General features: G+C 37.8%; 1 protein-coding gene across 3 annotated transcripts in view; it reads left to right on the top strand.

The window, feature by feature from the left end:
• Positions 1-14,933, top strand: part of LOC102537708 (protein WFDC11) — a 61,514-nt gene that overhangs the window by 24,952 nt on the left and 21,629 nt on the right. For all 3 annotated transcript variants that reach the window (XR_012061767.1, XR_012061768.1, XM_006202702.3), the window contains exon 2: positions 8,030-8,168. The gene's annotated coding sequence lies outside the window, so the exon portion shown is untranslated. The remainder of the gene's footprint in view (positions 1-8,029; positions 8,169-14,933) is intronic.

The raw sequence follows: 14,933 nt of genomic DNA, 5'->3' as shown, positions 1-14,933 counted from the left end.
TTTGCATTTTCATATACATTTTAGAGTCAATCTGTATCTTTTCAAATTAGAGTTCCCTCCGGATATACGCCCAGGAGTGGGACTGTAGGATCATACATTAACTCTATTTTTAGTTTTTAAAGGAATCTCCATACTGTTTTCCATAGTGGCTGCACCAACTTACATTCCCACCAACAGTGTAGGAGAGTTTCCTTTTTTCCACACCTTCTCCAGCATTTATCATTTATGGACTTTTTTTTCATTTTTCAGCTTTATTAGGTAGAATTGTTACAGTTTGACTGCACATATACAATATATTGCATGTAACTACATATACACAATATACTGCACATATTTTAAAAAATTTACATACATGTACTGTTCATTGTTTTTAAGAATATTTAGAGCTTTAGCTTTTTATTATTTTTTTCTTTTGGAGGGGGTGGTAACTAGGCTTATTTATTTTTAATGGAGGCACTCGGGATTGAACCCAGGACCTCATGCATGCTAAGCACACATTCTGCCACTGAGCTATACCCCAGAGCTTTAACTTTTTAAACTTACATAGTTACCAGAGGGATAAAGCCAAACACAAAATAAGAATTAATTCAAAAAGATACATACACCACGCTATTAACAGCAACATTATTTATAATTGCCAAGATATGGAAGCATTCTAAGTGCATGTCAATAGATGAATGGATAAAGAAGATGCAGCATATATATGTAAAGGAATACAACTCACCCATAAAAAGGGTATTTTGCCATTTGTGGCCCTTCATTCACTTTTTTTTTCACTTCAAAAACCAGAATTTTATAATTGGCATAAACATTTCCATTGCATCAAAAACAACAAAACACTAAGAAATAAACTTAGTCAAGGAGGTTACCTATACTCTGAAAACTGTAAGACATTGATGAAGGATGATACAAAGAAATGGAAAGATATCTTGTGCTCTTGGATTGGAAGAATCAACATTTCCAAAATGGCCATACTACCCAAAGCAACCCACAGATCCAATGCAACCCCTGTCAAAATACTCACGACATTCTCCACAGAACTAGAGCAAACAATTCCAAAATTTATGTGGAACCATTAAAGCCCCTAAACTGCCAAAACAGTCTTTTATAGGTCTTTTTTTCCCCTCTTTCTTCTTTTTTGTTCTCTTTTCTTATGATTTGATGACTAGAGAAGTTCCTTTAACATTTATTATAAAGCTGGTTTGATGGTGCTGAATTCTTTTAGCTTTTGTTTATCTGTGAAGCTTTTGATTTCTCCATCAAATCTGAACAAGAGCCCTGTTGGATAGAGTATTCTTTGTTGTAAGTTTTTCCCTATTATCACTTTAAATATATCGGGCCACTCCTTTCTGGCCTGTAGAGTTTCTGCTGAAAAACCCTTGTATGTTATTTGTTGCTTTTCTTTCACTGATTTTAATATTTTCTCCTTATGCTTAACTTTTGTCAATTTGATTACAGTGTGCCTTGGTGTGTTCCTCTTTGGGTTGATCCTGTGTGGAGCTTTCTGTGCTTCCTGGACTTGGGTGACTGTTTCCTTTCCCAAGTTAGGGAAGTTTTCAGTTATTATCTCTTCAAATTTTTTCTCAGGTCCTTTTTCTGTCCTCTTTCTGGGACCCCTATAATGTGAATATTAGTGAACTTCATGTTGTTCCAGAGTTCTCTTAAACTATCCTCATGTCTTTTCATTCTTTTTTCTTTTTTCTGTTCTACAGTAGTGATTTCCACTAATCTGTTTTCTAGCTCACTGATCTGCTCTTCTACCTCATTTAGTCTATTCTTAATTCCTTCTATTGTGTTATTCATTTCAGTGACTTTTTTCTTCAACTCTGGGTGTTCTTTATATTTTCCAACTCTTCGCTAAAGACTTCACTCCATGCATCTGTACCCCTCTTGAGTTCTCTGAACATCTTCACTATCATTACTCTAAACCTTGTAGCTTATTTTATACATAATAAATGCATTGCAAGCCTCCTGTGTTTTGATGCTCTATTGTTAGGTGCATACACATTAAGGATTGTTATGCCTTCTTGGAGTATTGACTCCTTTATATGTAATGTCTCCCTTTATCCCTAATAGCTTTCCTTGATGTGAGATCTACTCTGTCTGAAATTAATATAGCTACTCCTATTTTCTTTTTTTGAAGTTGGAATATAATTGACAGATAACATTGTGTAAGTTTAAGGTATACAATGTGTTGATATTTATGTATTGCAATATGATTACCACAATTAACATTAGCTATCACCTCCAAAACATCACATAATTATCATTTCCTTTTTTGTAGTGAGAACATTTAAGATCTAGTCTCTTGCTTTCTTTTGAGTAGTGTCAACGTGATAAATCTTTCTCCATGTATTTACTTTTAATCTTTATGTATCTTTATATTTAAAATGGTTTCTTGCAGACAACAGGTTGGGTCTTGCTTTCAGTCCACTCTGATAATCTCTGGCTTTTAACTAGTGTATATAGTCCATTTACATTTAAAGTGATTACTGATATATTGGATTAATATCTACTATATATATTTATTGTTTTCTACTTGTTTTCCTTGTTCTTTTTTCTTATTTTTTCTTTCACTTTTTTGTTTTAATCAAGTATATTATATAATTCCATTTTCTCTACTTTCCTTAACATATCAGTTGTACTTTTTTTTTAACCTTTTTTAAGTGATTGTCCTAAAGTTTGCAATATACATTTACAACAATCCAAATCCACTTTCAAATAACACTATAGTAATTCACAGGTAGTGTGAGTACTTTATAATAACAAAATAATCTTACATCCTCCCTCTTATCCCTGGTATCGTTGCTGTCATTGATTATACTTATTATATAATTACATGTTGAATACATGTATAAATTGAATGCGTTGTTGCTGTTATTATTTTGAACAAAGTGTTTTCTGTTAGCTCATTTTAGAGTAAGGAAAAGAAAAGTTTTTGTTTGACCTTAACTTAGTCCTTCTCAGATACTGTTCTTTGTGTAAAACCAAGTTTCTGACTTACATAATTTTCCTTCTCTCTTGAGAACTTCTTTTGCCATTCTTGCAAGGCAGAGCAAATTCCTTCAATTTTTTCTTTATCTTAGAAAGTCTTTATTTCTTCTTCATTTTTGAAGGGTAATTTCACAAGGCACAGAATTCTAACTTGGTGGGTTTCTTTTTCTTAACAACTTCCTCCCAGGTGACAGGGAAAAAAAAAAGTCTCTTCATTCACTCTGTCCCTCAAGTCTCATGACTGACTTGAGATAGCCCCCCTGAGAACTGAGGGTGTGTTGATCTTTCACTGTCTCTGCTGGCGTGGACTGGGAAGAGAACTCCCAGGAGTAATCTACAATATATTCATAAGCATCATTGTCTTTCTTGGCCCATTTTATTCTGGCCATTATTTTAGCCAAACTCTTGTCCCCCAGCTTCCCAACCTATCTTCTTCTTCTCCGTCTTCTCCCAGATTCCCCATTCTTGCACTGGTTCTTTAACAAATTAAATAAACTCAGGCTTGGGTGAAACATCCCTTCAAGAGACTCCATCCCGGAAGTTTAGTCCATTTTTGGTGGTATATGTGCCAGGTGCTTTCCAGTCCAGTCTTGTCCTCCTCAAAGCAAGTCATGGTGCTCAGACTGTATTCATTGAGGGAGGGGATGATAATCCATTTTCCTTCTTCCTTAAAGCCATTCTTTGTATCCCATCCTTTTCCATAAATTCTCAAGTTTTTAATTTTGATGATAATCATAACAACTCATATTTCTTTCACAGTCAGTAGTATACAATGTATTTTTATGCTTATTAATTTATTTGCTCTTTCTCTTTGCTTAATCCTGTGGAAGAGGAAGAACAGAACTGCTCATGCCATTTTCTTAAAGATGACACAGAACTCAAAGAGACAAAGTTGGAAGTGATGGAGCCAAGCAGAGAAAAGAACCCTATTTTAGAAAAACAATGTAAAACTACAAATACAAAATTAGGTATATAAGTGAATATTTATTTGGAATGAGAAATGACAACAAATCACAAATGTACAAAAGCTTACAAATGCATCAAACATCATGAATCTCAAAAAATAACATCATTATTACTATTTAAGACATCTTTACAATACCCTTTCCCCACATTTTGTGGCTGATTATTCTTTGATCGCTTCGTCTTATGAAAGTGATTTTTACACCTCTCTTCTAGAACTGAAAGAGAATTCAGTCTTTGCTCTAGCATGGTTGAGCAAAATTTTAGTTATAGTTCTGGAGAGCTAATGCACAGCATAGTGATTATAGTCAACAATACTCTTATAATCTCCAAGTTGCTAAGAGACTAGATCTTAATCACTCTCACCACAAAAGAGGAATGATGACTATGTGACTTGATGGCAGTGTTAGCTAACATTATGGTGGTAATATTGCAATATTTAAATGTATCAAAACATGTTGTATAACTTAAATTTATACCATGTTATAGGTCAATTATATCTCAATAAAAATTAAGTTATTGATTGTTTAGAAAAGATTCTTTCTGGGCTCATAAGATTGGTAATTCCATATCTGTAGCTTTCTCCATAGTTTCTGTCTCAGGTGGTGCTACATGCCTGGGGTAAGACCTTGGAGAATTATATAGCGCTTTAGTCTGGACCTAATAGACCAAATAGCCACTGATCCAGCTCTACCAAATCTTCCCCACCCCCATTCTGCCTGTCCTTGGTTCATGGAGAGGCAATGTCCATGAAGCCTTGAAGGCTGGCCCCAAGCAGGTTGCAATGTAGCATCTGATTCATATTTCTCCCTGAGGTCAAATATGGGGTCAGTTTGCTCCATGAGTGCAACCAAGGGCAGAGTGTCAGTCAGGGTTGTCCAGACGTGAGCACAGTAGTACCTTAAAGCCACCATTAGGACATGCAGCATACCCCCAGGGTTGGGGTAATGCTGCCTGCCTCCATTGCTCCTTCCCTACCTCACTGGGAGGCACTGAGCCTTGAGAGGAGCAAGGGAGGGGCCTGATGCTTAAGCTTCCTTAGTTTCATGGTAAATTAGCCTTTACAGCCAAGTTCAAAATCTATTTGCTAACCAGATCTTGTTGGGGAGAGTGGTCTCAAATTTATTGCGTCTCAATACCTTCCTAAAAATGGACTATGAAAAACAATATTGTGGAAACCTATGGGAAAAGGGGGATTAGTAACCAATTTTTTCTTCTGGATTCTTTAAACACATTCATGGATTATACCATGTAGGGTGTCCCAAGAACTATTGAATTGTGTGTTGTCAGCCTGTGTCACTGGATTGTGTGTTGTCAGCCTATGCTTAATAACCTTTAAAGAAGTAGCCACAGGAAATTCTTTCTGGAATCTAAGGGAGTCTGTCTTGGAGAGTGGGGTTCACCTTACCACGCAGCGCTTCCTCTTGTAGAACATGTAGAAGAGCTTGTCTCTTTCACCATTTATTATCATAAACATTTCTACTTTTCTTGAATGTCTTCTTAAGTGAACTCGCGCTTACTCTTCACTTTGTAACAGGTGGTTCTCCCCTTATTGTGCAGTTGTTGTAAAAGCTTAGAGCCAATTTTATGACATCTCATAGCTAGTGTAACTTGCATTCACTGTGCTAGTCTCCTTCATGGTTCTACCCTACTCCATTATCCTTATATCTCCTTAGTTCTATCTTTTTTATATAGGCTAAATTTATTTTTAAAAAATATGATGTGTTATGAATCTTGGTAAACTGTCATAAATCCTTCTGAAACAAGATTGAATATCAGTGAGTAAATGAATAAACCCAGAAACTGACTTGAACCCAGGTCTTCATATTGAATTAAATGATTCTTTTACTAGGACACCATGCTGCTTTGGAGGTGGAAACGGTGAGAAGGGGCTTTGGGAACACAAGGTCTTTGGTTCATTAGCTTCATGGCTGGGTACCTGGCACATCCTGTCTTGCCCCAGTGGCGGAAAGGTAGTGAGGTGGGGGACGATGAGAACTAAATGCAAGCGGAGCTACCAAGGATTTAGATCACAACTTAAAAGAATAGTCTCATCAGAGACGATATCTCCCTCCTCCCAATATCATCAAGCAGGAGGTTCATCTGAACCCTTCTTTGTGCTTTACTTGCTGCTCCAGATGACTAGGAAAGATGGTAAGAGCAGTAGTGAGACACTAGGAGGGGCTATCTTCCTGCCTTGTTCTTTACCCTGAAAGAGAATTAGAATACTACAAGGCTAGACTCCAGGTGAGGGTGTCCTAATGCCCTAGGAGGTTTACTCTTCCTGAAGTCAAAACCCACCATTGTGTTCCCAGTTCAGGAGGGAGCACCTAAATGATGAGAAAAGATTATGGGACCTATCTCTGAATCTACTGAGTTTTCTCTGAGTTTCTACTGAGCATAGTTTTCTACAGAATGGTCCAGGGGAGTAAGTAGGTACTTTGCGTTTGATTAGAGCTTAATAAACTGGCACTAGTCGATGGCAAGAACAGAGACGCCAACGGCACAGACAAATCCACCTGAGTCAGGAAACGTGTGCCTGGAAAGGACCACTGTGAAGCAAAAGCTGTTAGAACTTCATGGAATCCCATCTGCTGCCCTGCCCACTGCTCCTGATACATCATCTCTCTTTCAGCATAAGAGTTCCCTGATAAGTCTTGAAAGCTGGGCTATGGGCAAAGTGGTCAGGTGACATTTTAAAACAGGATTGTGCTGTGAGTACATGCCAGAGATGGAGGAGCTCTGCCTGTTAGAGTACGGACACTGTGTGATAATAGCAAGGGGAGTGAACTACACGCTTCTGTGTTAAATGCTGTGCCAGGCCCATCAAGCTCATTAGAACAAAACAAGACCCAAGATGTACTTTTTTTTTTGGTAAATTAAAGTGTGGTTGATTTACAATGTTAGTTTCAGGTGTACAGTAAAGTGACTCAGTTATACATATATATGTATATGTATATGTGTGTGTATATATATATATATGTATTCTTTTTCAGATTCTTTTCCACTATAGGTTATTACAAGATACTGAATTTAGTTCCCTGTAAGCATAAAATTGTCACTATATGCAGATGACATGATACTCTATATAGAAAATTCTAAAAACTCCACACAAAACCCACTAGAACTCACAACTGAATTCAGCAAAGTGGTGAGATACAAGATTGCTGTACAGGACTGTGTGTGCTGCATCCCATAGATTTTTGTATGGTTGTGTTTTCATTGGCATTTGTCTCACGGCATTTTTCAATTTCCTTTGATTTCATCATCAACCCATTGGTTTGCTTGTTTGTTTTTTATGCTGGCAATATCTTTTACCCATTGGCTTTCTTAGTAGCATACTGTTTAGCCTCCATATAATCAAGATGCTATAGTTTGAGTCTACCAATGCTCCTTTTTTTTTCTAAGTGGCCTTGAATCCATCCTTTCCCCTGGACTTTAATTATTGTAACTGTAAAATGCAGGGATTAGACTAGATGATTGCACAGAATCCTTCTGATTCTAAAACTGGGGGAAGAAGGGGTGTGAATTGTGTCTGTGTCCGACTACAAGTTTGAGAGTGAAAAAGAAAATAAATCTGGTATGGTGGGTAATAAAGGCAAAAAAAAAAAAAAGAATAGAACAGTAGGCAAGTGGGTTTAGAGGAATATCTCGGCTGTTTGGCATTGTTATGCTGGAGATTAAGGGCCCAGATACGGATAAGACTGACCATGAAAATCCTGATGCCAGTTTGTTGGCTGCATCAGGAGAGATGGGGATACAGATTTGGCTTTAGGTGGAATCATGAATTCTTTATAGTCAAGGGGTCTGAGGCCAGCTTCGGGCTGTTGTGGGCCTGGTCTCCTTCTCAGACCCTGGTACATGTATCTCCTCTTCTTTGGCAAATCCCAGGCCCTTGGAGTTGGCTGATAACGTGTACAATATCTGACCCAAAGTTAGCATTTAATATCTTAGTTGTCGGGATTTTGCTTGTTTTATTGTGGGTTCTTTTCTGAGTCTTTTAGAGAAAGGGACCCTTTGGGTTCCAGCTTCTTCCCCACCAAAATAATACTTCCCGGCTTTCTTCCTGTAGTACAATGTGCTGAACCCAAGGAGACTGGCCATTTCTCTGAACAGCTATCCAGATGCTACTTCGAACTTGATATCCTCAACTTCTGGAACTTCACAAAGGAGGATGTGGTGGTTATAACTACAGCTTTTTCACCAAAGAGGTATGTGAGGACACCTGTGCATTTCCTAAGTAGGAATCTCATGATATACAGGAATTCAGAGGCTGAGAATCACCTAATGTCCCACCTCTGGGCTGTTAGGTTATAAGAGCTGTGAGTAAATAAGCCAAAAGATATGGGTTTGATAGGGGGAGGGACTTAACATGAGTGACGGCCCTTTGATTTCTAAGTGAACAGGGACATCTAGTGCCAATTGTTTGTAAAATTTTGGCAAACTCATGAGTATAATTCCATGTCTCTCTTCATATCTCTTCCTATTAAGGCTGCTTGAGTTGTGTTGCTGTCCTTGTAACTGCTGAGATTTCCAAGCGCAGGAGTTCATCCTCAGATCCTTAATTCACTGTTTACCCCACAACTCATCCCTTGTGCCACCATATATTATATGACTACAGTGAATGAGGGAATTCCAAGCAGACATCCATGAACCCAGGGAGATTTCAGCATTTGAGCTTCAGAACGAAGCTCCTTGATTTTCTGTGGACAGGTCTAACTTTCAGGAATATTCTTAGCTCACAACTGCACCCATATTGTATACACCCTATATATTTCTCCCTTAGGACTGTGTCCCTGGGCTTCTCTCCTTCTTCCATCAAATGTCATCTGGAAACTTTCCAGGCGGGGTCACTAGAAGCAGAGCACACAAGGCTAATTGGGAAGGGATCTAAGTTCATAAACTCCATACAGAGTTTCCTCCCCATCTCACTGTGACTTCTTTCCGCCCCCTTGCAGATGCAAGATATTTTATTTATTAATTTTATCTATGAGCCTAATACTGCTTACTGACTTCAGGTTAAATAGCTCTCTCCAGCACTGCTCCAAAGATTCCCTGAATTTGTCAAATGAAGTTTCAGCCATCAGCTCCTTCCTTGGACATCCACCTTCCGGGACCAGGTTCCCTGATTGGTTACTGCATTAGCGTTTTCTTAAGCAACGCAGCCATACAAATACACTACTTTACTCATCTATCTTGAATCAATACATGTTTTTCAAAATCTTCAAGTTATTTCACAGTTTTATTATATGACATTCCTGTACAGTATTCAACCTCCCATCTAGGACCTTTAACTGAAGTAGTTCTTTGTACACAAGCAGTTATTCACTTAGCTCTGGCTGCACTGAAGTAGGAAGTTTGTTCCCATAAGGATGTGCTGATGGGACATGAAAGGACTTAGTGAATGTTCCCATCAGGAGAGTCCCAGATTCTAGCCAGGGCTAAGACTCTGACCCCTCTTTTTGGTTTCACCACCTTCCCTTTACTCTTAGTTTTGCTCTTTTCAACTATAATTTCTTTCATATTCCACCACTACTCACCATCTCTACACAGAATACCTTGTCAGCTTTCTTCTTTGTCGTTATTTCAATGGTGGTTATAAGAAGTACAACCTTCTTCCTTGTCTTCCTGCTTCAGTCTTCCTCACTCCCCTCCATCCTACCCATTGCTTCTGGTATAATGTTCATAAACACTGTTTCGACTATCATAATTTTCTGGCATGTTCAGAGTCATTCAAAAGGGACATTTCTCAGTTTTGAAAAGAAAATGTGAGGACATTGGATGCATTATGCTTCTGTAGTATTTAAGTTACTCTATTTATTTTTAAACCTGATCACATTGATATTATTATACATCTGCTTTCTTACAATGACCACTAGGTGGACAGACTGTACTTCCTCTGTACTTCGTGTCTTCTTGACTTTGGACTTGGTCCTGTTACTTGCTTTGGTCAAGTCTGAAATGGCCTTGCAGGGTTAGATTTCCTCTTTTCTGACTTCTGCATTTTGCCATGAGAAGAGTGTTTCTTGAGAAACCACTGGTCGAAGAAGAATGAGAGACACGTGGATCAAAGTGAACCCTACCCTCAGCCTGCTTCTAAGCTCAGCCAAATCCAACTTAGATTAGTTGGATCTCTGCTTTTCTGCTGATGTGTGAGAGAGAAATAGATGTTTACTGTTGCCTGCCACTGCGATTTTATTGGTGAGGGATTGTTACTCATGCTGACTAAAATGCTGACAAAAACACTCATAAAAAAACTATGATTTCAACATTACATACACCCATATATAATAGGAGGTAGAAAAGAACCAAAGTAAATACACCCCTACATCACATGAATGACAATTACATACATCCATGACACAGGAAGGAGGAGAATGTTATGGTCCTGTTTTCTGACCAGAAAGTTGTGACTGTTATTTATGATTTTTCTCCTCAAACTATTCATCCACATTCCTTTTGCTTCCAGCCAGCAATGGATCAGCTGTTGTTGTTGTTTTAAACTTAGTAGAATGTTTCAAATTCTCCTCTGAGGCGTGTGAGCTCTTCATGGTCCTGTCTTTATTGGTTACTCTAATCTATTACACTAGACTAGAAGGTTCCTATGTTCTAGGTCTGATTCCTGTTTTCATTGTTTGTAGCAGTCCAATTTCTCCTTTGTTTGTTTCTGTTTCTTTTTGAGGGGGTGAGGGAGTTAACTGAGCTTATTTATTTATTTATTTATTTTTTAATGGAGGTGCTGGGGAATTGAACCCAGGACCTCCTGCATGCTAAGCATGCACTCTACCATTAGAGCTATACCCTCTCCTCCACCATTTTTCCTTTGTAATGGCAATTTATCACTACAGCCAGCAGGGAAACCCCTCTTGATTTGTTCAGTAAAATGAGGAGTATGAAACGGCCATTTGGCCGTCTTACCCCATAATCCAGGGATAGTTTTTGTGATACTTCCTGGAGGAAGTGCATCCTGAGATACTAAAAAAACAAAACAAAACAAAACCGCAAAACAAACAAACAAAAAACCCCATACTGGTAGATCACAATTGCTATTGCTGGGGACATTCTTGGGGCTTTGAAAGAAAGATCTGTGTTAAAACAGAAGGGGAACAGGGCATCTTGGTTGATGAGTTTTTGGAAGCCATTCAGTCTGTCCTTCCTCAAGGCATGTTCATATCCAATCCCCATCAGTCAAAGGGACATTTTTCATTTTCAGACTGTAGCCTTCCCTGTATGGCCACCCATGTTGTTGTAAATAGCAAGATTTCATTTTTTATGGTTGAGTAATATTCTATTAGATAGATAGATAGATAAAGAAGATGTGGTACACATATACATGTACGTATACATATGTATAGATATGTATAGATAAAGAAGATGTGGTTTTGCATTTCCCTGAAGATTAGTGAAGTTGAGCATCTTTTCATATGCCTCTTGGGCATTTGCATTTCCTCTTTGGAAAAATGTCTGTTCAGGTCTTCTGCCCTTTAAGAACTGGCTCTTTAAAAAAATGTTGAACGGTATGAGTCTTTGTATATTTTGGATATTAACCCCTTATTGGATTTTTTGTTTGCATATATCTCCTCCCATTCAGTAGGTTGTCTTTTTGTTTTGTTGGTAGTTTCCTTTGCTGTGCAAAAGCTTTTTACTTTGCTGTAGTCCCATTTGTTTATTTTTGCTTTTGTTTCCCTTGTTTGAGGAGACCTATTCGAAAAGATACTGCTAAGACTGACATCAAAGAGAGTACTGCTTGTGTTTCCTTCTAGCAGTTTTATGGTTTCAGGTCTTACATTTAAGTCTTTAATCAATTTTGAGTTTATTTTTTTATATGATATGAGAAAGTAGTCCAGTTTGATTCTTTTGCATGTAGCTGTCCAGTTTTCCCAACATCATTTATTAAAGAGGCTCTCTTTTCCCCAGTGTATATTCTTGCCTCCTTTATCATAGATTAAGTGACCAACTAAGTGTGAGTTTATTTCTGGGCTCTCTATTCTGCTCCGTTAATCTGTGTGTCTGTTTCTGCACCGGTACCATACGATTTTGAATAACTATAGCTTTGTAGTATTGTATAAGTCAGGGAGTGTGATACCTCCAGCTTTGAACTTCTTTTTCAAGATTGTTCTGGCTATTTGAAGTCATTTGTGTTTCCGTACAGATTTTAGAATTATTTGTTCTAGTTCTGTGAAAACGCCATTGGTATTTTGATAGGGATTGCATTGAATCTGTAGATTGCCTTGGGTAGTATGGACATTTTAACAATATTAATTCTTCCAAGCCATGAGCACATCGTATCTATCCATTTGTTTATGTCATCTTCAGTTTCTTTCATTGAAGTCTTATGGTTTTCTGACTGTATGTCTTTTATCTTTTTAATTAGATTTATTCCCAAGTATTTTATTCTTTTTGATGCAATTGTAAATGGGATTGTTATATTAATTTCTCTTTCTGATAGCTATTGTTACTGTATAGAAATGAAACAGATTTCTTTTTATTTTATTTTACTAATTTTTTTTATTTTTTAAATTAAAAAAATTTTTTTATGCAACAGATTTCTTTACATCAATTTTGTATCCTGCAGCTTTACCTAGTACATGGCTGCTTTTTATGAAGTTTTTTTGGTGGCATCTTTAGGATTTTCTATGTATAGTATTATGTCATCTGCAAACAGTGACAGTTTTACTTCTTCCTTTCCGATTTGGATCCCTTTTATTTCTTTTCCATGTCTGATTGCTATGGCCAGGACTTCCAATACTGTATTGAATAGAAGTGGGGGGAATGGAGATACTTGTCTTTTTCCTAATCATAGAAGAAATGCTTCCAGCTTTCCACCATTGAGTATGTTATCTGTGGACTTATATATAGTCTTGATTATGTTGTGGTATGTTCCCTGTATACCGACTTTGTTGAGAATTTTTTTTTAATCATAAATGGATGTTGAATTTTGTCAAAGGCTTTTCTTGCGTCTATTGAGACAACCATTTTCATCATTCCATCTGTTAATGTGTTGTATCACATTGATTGATGTGGATATTGAACCATCCTGGCATCCCTACAATAAATCCCACTGGATTATGGTCTACAATTGTTTTAATGTATTGTTAAATTCAGTTTGCTAATATTTTGTTAAGGATTTTTGCATCTATGTTCATCAGTGATATTGGCCTGTAGTTTTCTTTGTCTTTGTCAAGTTTTGGTATCAGGGTGAGGCTGGCTTCATGGAATGAGTTTGGAACACTGATGATTATCTTTAGCTATGAAATCTCAGCTAAGATCTATGAGATGACGGAAAAAGTCCCATCTGTAGCCTATCGTAAGTATGTTTGTTTCACACCAGGGATCTACTATGATTTTCCTAAGTAGTCTCCTACTGTTGAATATTAAAGTTGATTCAAATATTTTATATTCATAAGTAATATTGATGAACATCTTTGCCCACATCATTATTTCATTAGTGTATCTTTTAGTTATGATCTTCACTTGATGTGACTCCTGTGGGTCCTCCAGTCCAACACCCACCTAATCCTTCAAATATATGGGTCCATTCCTGTATCATCTCCAATTCCTTCAGTTGAAAAAACCCATATCGTAGGTGCCTGTGAAGCAAGAGATCTCCAATTCCCCAGGTCCCTTCACTGCCTGTTCCTGCCTCAGGCTCTGTTCATATCACACTCGTATTATACCCTGTGTAAAAAATTCAGATACATGCTTCGACAATTAGTACATATCTTGAAATTTTATTCCTTTACAAATAATTGGAATTAAATAAATTTATCTTGAGAAAAGTCCAGTTGGAGAGGATGGAGGATGTGATTGGAGGAAAGTGGAATCACGGGACTAGGTGACCACAAATTTCAAGTTGGTAACGTTCACATGCGACTTGCAGAGGGAAGCAACATCTTCTGTAGTTTCTGGCAGTTTAGTTGAGGAATCAGAATCATTGTTAAATTAGCTGATCATTCACCATTTGATTTAATCACATGATGTTTCAGGGATGGAGTACTTTCTGCAACTATGCCTAGTTCCATCTTAGAAGACATCTCAAAGATCAGAGACGGGATGCTTGTCTTCTTTGGGAGCTAATTTAAATGGAACCTAGAGAAAAATTTTAAAACATAGAGTTTAAGCTGGTATGTACACCTTGTTTATTTTATAAAACAAGAATTTTGGATAAAAGAAGGATTGGGAAGACATGAATAATAATAGTAACATTTTCCTTGGGCTCTCTGCCAGGCACTTTGGTATGTATTTTCTCTCTCCCGTTTCATTTTGTCTCATGACACAACTGGGAGTAGCTGTTATTCAGCTCCATTTACAGATGAAGAGGCTGGGGCCCTGAGGACTTGGGGATACCCAGCATCCCCAGGCCAGCAAGGGCAGAGCTAGACTGAGTCCCAGAGCAGACAGGACCCTTAGCACGTACTCTGTCCTAATCCCTCTTGTGAATAGGATATTCCCAAGCTGCTTTTTTGTTTGTTTTTCAGTCTAAGTTTTCAAAATCAAATATAAGTTAGTCTTCAAGAAACATAATTTGTAAAACCCCTGAGTCCAGCAGACCAACTTGAAGCAGGCAGCTGATACCTGACGGGTTCTGGCCTAGCCAGTGAAGATTTTCTTTGTGAGAACAATTCATCAAATGTTAGAAGCAGTCTCCTTGCCAGCCTCCTTCTCATCCCCTTTGAAAAGTCAGAATTTTGTCCTCACTGCGTGCAAGGCATAATGTTAGGTTCTAGGGTGCTGTGGTAAAGGGGTCAGACCCCGTTCCTGCTTTTGTGGGACTCATGTTCTACACAGAGAAGATGCTAAGTCAAACAATTACAGTATAGTGTGATAAGGTTTAAAGTAGAGCCAAGAGAAGGTTCTGTGAAGAGACAGAGACAGCGAACCGGTCTGTCTGCTGTGGAACAGTGAAGCTTCCGCGGAAATTTGTGTTTAACATGTGACTTGAAGCGTGAGTGGAAGCTCACAGACAAAAGGGGGAG

Source organism: Vicugna pacos, chromosome 19 (genome assembly GCF_048564905.1).
Source record: "Vicugna pacos chromosome 19, VicPac4, whole genome shotgun sequence".
In the NCBI taxonomy this organism is placed as follows: Eukaryota; Metazoa; Chordata; class Mammalia; order Artiodactyla; family Camelidae; genus Vicugna; species Vicugna pacos.
The sequence above is the reverse complement of the archived record's forward strand: the minus strand, read 5'-3'. Positions and strand labels throughout refer to the sequence as shown.